The sequence below is a fragment of the Vigna unguiculata genome, chromosome 5, assembly GCF_037176805.1.
Source record: "Vigna unguiculata cultivar grain cowpea cultivar isolate G323 ecotype 2 chromosome 5, ASM3717680v1, whole genome shotgun sequence".
Classification (NCBI taxonomy): Eukaryota; Viridiplantae; Streptophyta; class Magnoliopsida; order Fabales; family Fabaceae; genus Vigna; species Vigna unguiculata.
In genome coordinates this window covers 20021857-20028823 of record NC_140796.1, presented here as the reverse complement: position 1 = coordinate 20028823, position 6967 = coordinate 20021857, and the positions used below count along the sequence as shown (strand labels likewise).

At 31.3% G+C, this 6967-nt stretch overlaps 1 long non-coding RNA gene across 3 annotated transcripts; it reads left to right on the top strand.

Moving 5' to 3' along the window:
• Positions 1–2507: 2507 nt before the first annotated feature.
• Positions 2508–5950, top strand: LOC114185446 (uncharacterized). Of its 3 annotated transcripts, none has more exons than XR_003604794.1 (5): positions 2508–2718; positions 3677–4019; positions 4272–4349; positions 5237–5310; positions 5432–5950. It is a non-coding gene; the product is annotated as an uncharacterized LOC114185446 (long non-coding RNA). The 3 variants fall into 3 exon arrangements; XR_003604795.1 differs by having other exon boundaries at positions 2510–3746; positions 3922–4019; XR_003604793.2 differs by having other exon boundaries at positions 2515–4019.
• The last annotated feature ends 1017 nt before the right edge of the window (positions 5951–6967 follow it).

The window sequence follows — 6967 nt, the reverse complement described above, 5'->3', positions numbered from 1 at the left end:
AGAAAATACTTCATTAATAACTAATTTTAGTGACCAAAAGTGGTTAGTCACTATAGTGACAAATTTAGATACTAATTTAAAAAATAAAAAATTATTGGTTACTAAAATAGTCACTATTATAAATAAAAAATTATAATTGGTCATTAATTAATCAAAGACCAATTTTGAAACTAAGTAATTTTGGTAGCCAAAACCTAAGTAGCTAATTTTTAGTGACCAATTTCCTTTGGTTGCCAAAACCATGGTAGCTAATTTTAAAGACAAATTTAGTGACCAATGATATTTTTTTTATTTATAATAGTGATGGTTTTAGTAACCAATAATTTTTTACTCTGTAAATTGGTATCAAAATTTGTCACTATAGTGACTAACAACTTTTAGTCACTAAAATTAGTTACTAATGAAGTATTTTCTTGTAGTGTTCACACATAAACAGGTTTGTTTCGAAGTATATGTGAGAAAATAATTGTTGATAATCTTTCTATTGTTATCGATATAAGGTCAATTATGAAGTTGTGAAGAATAGGACATTTCTTGACAAAGTCCATTTGTAATAACTTATTGTTGAAGAGAGTATGCATCAAACTATGTATGGAGGAACGTATGGCACTCAAACCTCACCTTAATGAGCTCAATTATATTTTGATGGACCTTTGAGAAATAAACATCCAAGTAGAAGATGAATATGAAATGATGATTCTTCTAGCCTTTTTCCCATCTTCATATGGAAACTTGGTAAACACATTATCTAAAAGATACACTAACACAAAAATTGTCATCCACATTATTGAATTTATGTCGAATGTGTAGGCAACAAACGTAAAAAATTTGTGGTGACGTTTTTGTAAATAAATGGTCAATATTTATGTATGACATGTAAGGGACAGACATAAAAGAGGATTTTCACGTCTGACCCTTATATGTCAAACATAAATTTACACTGGTAACAAATGTATGGATTTTTTGGGCCACAAACCATTCAAAGAACTAGTAACATAAAGCTTCAAATTGAACAATATATGAAAAAAACGATGACCACCTCATAGGGACGTGTTTACTTGACTCTGCAAATTGAAGCGTTAGTCTTAGTGAGTGTATCTTTCTTTTTTCTTTTTTGAAAGTTATGATAATTGTTCCACTAACCATTTCTCCTTCGTTATAGGTCTCACTAGCAATTAATAGTCCTTATTCTCAAACATTTCCTAATTGTTTGGTTCTAAACCTAACAATGAACTAAAGAACTTAATATAAGTGTAATATTATTACTTTCATATCATCAAATTAGTATATAACAATTATGACTAAAGTGTCTTCAATTTAACTAAAGTTGTGGCTGGAACAAACATTTTATGTTAAAGGAACGGACAAAGACAAGTTCAAATAATATATCCCATGGTTAGATATCATTTAATTGTTAAATTCATTATTTTTGTAGAAGTTGTATGATATTATTTTTCTTTCATTTGTTTTAGTGTAATAAGAAGATTAGTTCTTTGAAATTTGAGTCAACTTAGGTTGGCGTAAATTGACCTAGCCTCGATCCAGTAGAATCGACCTAGGTTGGTCTAGTTGAGTCAACCCTGACCTACGTTGGGTAGGGCCAATGCAGGTCCAAGTCAATCTAAGTCAGGGTGGGTTCACATTCAATCGAGTTAGGGTAGGCCCATGTTGAGTCAAGTTCGATTGAGTACAACTCGGGTCAAGTCTAGGTCAGGTTGGGTGTATGTAGGACCATAACATATTAGTCAGGATTGACCAAATCAAGTTAGGCCAAATCGAGTTAGGCCAAATTGAGTTGGGCCATATCAGGTCAAGACATTGAGTGATGGCCATGTCAAAATAAGTTGGGTCGATCAAGCGACAAGTTAAGTCGAGTTTAACCAAGCTTAGGTTAAGCCGAATCAACCCAAACTTAAGTCGGTCAAACTACAAAAACCAAAATATAAATTTAAAAATGTGAAGAATTTCAAATTTTTACATTTTACATGGGATTTGAAATTCTCTAATGTGAAGCAAACCAACTACTCTAATGAAACTCTAGGAATTCAATTCATTCGAAGTTCCTTATGATGGAAAAGAAATATAAGATCAAAAATAAAATATATTCAAGTATATCTTTAGAAAGAATTGTATACCAAGTATCAATAACGGATTCATCTGTCTAACATTTTCTTAGTACGTGAGACGATACTACTCTTTTTTTGGTACGGAATGCCAAAAACCTGAATACTCAAACAAAGAACGTATCTAACTATTTGTCTCATTTCTCTATTTAAAACTGGTTAAGGAGGTATCAATTTTGTATTCTTACGGGAGTGATCAGGGTTGTCTCGACATGTTACTAAAGAGTCAATTAATCATAAATCATTCACTACAAAAAAAAAAAAAAAGTATTTTAACAGGGCTTTTTTTTAGGGGTTATAACAACCTCCGGTAAAATCAACACGTAATTGAGGCTTTTCAAACCCCTGAGAAGTCCCAATATTATTTTAATGAAGTCCACCAAAGTTTTACATTTTGACTCATTTTCATCTTTTCATTTGCCCGTATTATATTTTCACTTTTCCTCCCGAGTGCTTATCTTCCGCGATGCTCGTAAAACCTAGAAAGCTTCAAATCTTCGTCTCGAATAAGAAAATACATTTTCACGCCGCGAATCTTCGTCTCAAACCAGTTTTGCTCTTCGATTGTGCATTTCTCAATCACAACGTTCAATTAGTAAGGTTTCTTTGCCCTTTTTGATTTTTGAATTTCTCATGCCTTAAATCTCTTATTCGCTCTAATCACATTCGTCTTGCTCTAAATCAGTTTTAAGAGGTTGAAGCATAATAAGAGTGTATTCTAGTTAAGTTCTTTAGGGTTATTATATCACTACATTAGTTTCTGCATTAGTTTGTCGATGTTTATTTGTTTTAACTTTTTTTCTACAATGACTTTTAATTGTTTTTTCACTTAGAAGTGTTCATGAGGAAAATTTTCTGAACAAATCCTTTTTGTCTTTTCTCATACTAATAATGTTTCGGAAACTATTTCTGTTTTGTTTAATTTTTGTGCCTAAGGCTGGTGCCTATTAATGTATGGAGCTGGAAGTGTTGCTTAAATATGATGCTCGTATACTCTAAGGGAATGAAATAGTCAATTGTTTGGCATCGGGGTGGTGTTTTGTGTGATAATGTTTGAAAGGTGTTCTTGTGGTTATGAATTTTATAAATACAAGGGATGAAAAACTTGAGTAAGCTTACTTATGGTTGGGGTTCTGAATGTTGGGTTCTGAAGTGTCACCATTGTAGTGGATGAGAAGTTGTGTAAGTGAATGAGCATGTTTAGTGGATGGTTGGAGTTACACCTATTGAGGATTAGATGACTAAATCTTGCCCGTGGTGGTTTGACTTTTATCTAAATGGTGTGTTTGAAAAATTTGTCATAACACAATGACATTATTTGGCTATCCTTATTGCTGGATGGGTAGATGAGTCATGCTGAGCACTATAAGCTCAAGCTCAATGCATAAGAAAATATGTTGGTCAAGCTTGGCTTTATTTCTTTGAAGAAGCCAAATATAAATATTCAGTTTGATTGGCTATGTTGTAATATCTAGCCTTGTAGAAGATGTGCAATCAATCATGCTTTCAACTATTGTTCACAACAAGAACTGACCTGCATAAGAAATATGTAGATTGCTGGAGTATACCACTAGAAGCATTGTCATAAGGTTGTTGGGGTATTCTGGCTTCAACAAGCCCAAGGTTCTATTTGTCTTGATATAATTTGAATCGTACATCTCATTAAATGTGCATATAATTCACATGAAAGTGTTTAAAGCACCAATTACTTGTACAACCTCTTCATTTTGGGAAATGAACTTGACTTGTTCCTTTGAAAAAATGCGTATACTGGCACATGTGGCCCTTCACGTTTTAGATATAACAAGACCTCCCTTGCCCAAGAGGCAGCCAACCTGTGGTGAACGCACAAGAAGCTTAGCAACAACTGCAGCACTTGGCTCAAACCCAATCTGTGTAAGTCGGCAATGAACACGAATGATAGCTTCTTGTGCAGGGGAATGCTTTTGCTCGAACACCTGCAGAAGATTATATCATGTTTAGTTTGTTTACTTGGCAAATATCATTGAAATTGTATATCAAGTTTTATAATTTTCTGCTACAACACTCTCATAAGCCCAAGATTCTATTTTCTTGTTTCCTTGACTTTGTCTAGTTATATATTATTTTCTTAGTTCTTGCATTTATTAAATATTATATAAATATCAGGTATAAGGATTTCAAGAAATCCCTTCGGGTGGAAAATCAACTGAGCTAGCTAGGCAAGTTGTAGGCTCCCTCATGCTGGTATTGCTCACACTTTTGTGATTACTTTCACTATGGTAAAATTGTGTGTTGATTGTACAATTTAGTCATTTTCACTTGTTATTATCTGATCTAGTTGGAAACTCCTTGTGATAAGCACCCAAGCACTTGGGAAATCCATCCTCAAAAGCTAGTTGTTAAGGATAATACACTCACTAGCTTATCATGTGAGCTGAAATTTAACTTTTTATCAGAAGAATGATTGTCTTATAGTAGTGATGTTTATATATATATATATATATATATATATATATATATATATATATATATATATATATATATATATATATATATATATATATATATATATATATATATATATATATATATATATATATATATATATATATATATAACAAGCTTTAATTATGATGTGCTTTGTTTGGCTCGAGTTACGTTGATACCAATGTCACAAGTTTTATGCTAGTTATTTCATAATATGAAACTAATTTCTTATTTTTTATGTTAAGTTATGGAGAAATAGTTGCTTTCTTTAGAGAAATTTGTGCGAGAACATTTTTTTTTTACTTAACACATGGTTGCTATTTAATTTATATTATAACATGATAGCCTCCAGGTTTCTTTGTTTCTTATTTTTGTTTTAGGATAAGCAATAGTAGTATATGTGGTTGAATTCCTCACGTGAATGATATTTGATTTTGGCTGTAAAAGCCTTCTAATGTTTATTCTAGAAAAATTCCTTTAGGGGGTACTTAATTTAATTTTTAATATATCAAATCCTAGATATTTGGTGTGAATACGGTTTTTCAACTATTACAGACAAATATGCTAGTAATTTTTCCATGGGGTACCAAATTCAAGTTTTAATATACATGAATGCGTAGATTTCTGATTTTTCAATTCTGAAGCTTCTGTAGAAAATGTCTACGATCTGCCTGCAGACAAGTGTAGCAAAAGTGCCCAAATGCAGGCAATTAATAAGGTGTTAGTCTATATTATATTTCTTTCACTTTACAAAAGTACATGTTTTAAATTACTTTCTGCCCCAGAAGCATTCTATTTCAGTAGCTTATATATATATAATCCCTCTTTATCAATTGCAGCAATGGACAACACAATCCTCTAGAACACAATCCAGCTCCTATTTCCCCAAGAAATTGAGGCAAGAAAAGTAGTTGGCTCCTTAAATAGTGAGCAAGAAGCTCAAAATCTGAGTCTTGAAACAATATTTTATGCTAACCTAAGGAATACAAGCATACAACCTTCTGGTGGGGCATTAAGCAGAAACAATTCAAGGATTGTGGCACTAACATCAACAACACAGGAGGACGAGGATGTTGCATTGACTAGAAGGTTAAGGTGAGAAATTGATGAACAAAGCCCAAGAACAACTTGAATGAGGACAAGAAGAATGAACAAAGTTGCTTATATTTTTTATTTTTTAATCGAGCAGTATCAGGCAATGAACCAACCTAATATTGGCAAGCCCAATACCAATAGGGATAATCCAGAAAACTGTTAGAAAGGTGAACTCCTTTATCTTAGTATTGTACAAGTCTTATTAACACACTTTGTAAAAACATAGTTTGTCATTAAATTTTAATTTTTTTAAGGTTAAAATACCTTTTTGGTCCTAATTTTCGTAAGTTTTTTCAAATAAGTCCTAATTTTGTTTGTGTTCAAATAAGTTTCAATTTTCATCAATTTTGTTCAATTGGGTTTTTTTTTGCTAACACTGTTTAAATCATTAACGACCATGAGCAGTGACTGTCATGTATCACTTTTTGGTATTTTTGAATTTTTTTGAATTTTTGTAAATGTACACGTGTCACCCCAATAGCATGTCGTGTGTCACTTCATGGTTTTTTTAAATTTTTCTTTTATTTTTTTTTTGAATTTTTTAAATGTCCACGTGTCAACCTATTAGCGTGTCATGTGTCAAAGTCAATGTTCTATATTCAATTTGGTCCCTATATTTATTATTTTTGTTCAATTTAGTCCCAATTTTTGTTAACATTAACCAATTTGGTCCCTATCAAAGATGAGACCAAATTTAATTTTTATATCAAAGTTATAACGATGTGAATTTTAATATATTATATAAAAATATTAAAACAAATGTGAATTTTAATATAAAAATTAAATTTGATTTCAATTTGGAGAGAGACCAAATTGGTTAATGTTAACAATAATTAGGACTAAATTGAACAAAAATAACAAATATAGGAACCAAATTGAATATAGAACATTGACTTTGACACGTGGCACGTTACTGGATTGACACGTGGACATTTAAAAAAAAATTAAAAAAAATAATAAAAAATTCAAAAAATATAAAAAGAATTCAAAAAAATCATGAAGTGATACGTGGCATGCCACTGGATTGACATGTGTACATTTAAAAAAATTAAAAATAATTAAAAAAACCACAAAGTGACATGTGACCGTCACTATTCATGGTCGTTAATAATTTAAGCAGTGTTAGAAAAAAAGGATTCAATTGAACAAAATTAACGAAAATTGGGACCTATTTGAATACAATTAAAATTAGGACTTATTTGAAAAATCTTAACGAAAATTAAGACCAAAAAGGTATTTTAACCTTTTTGTAACTATTATGAGCTTCTGGAGCATGCTAA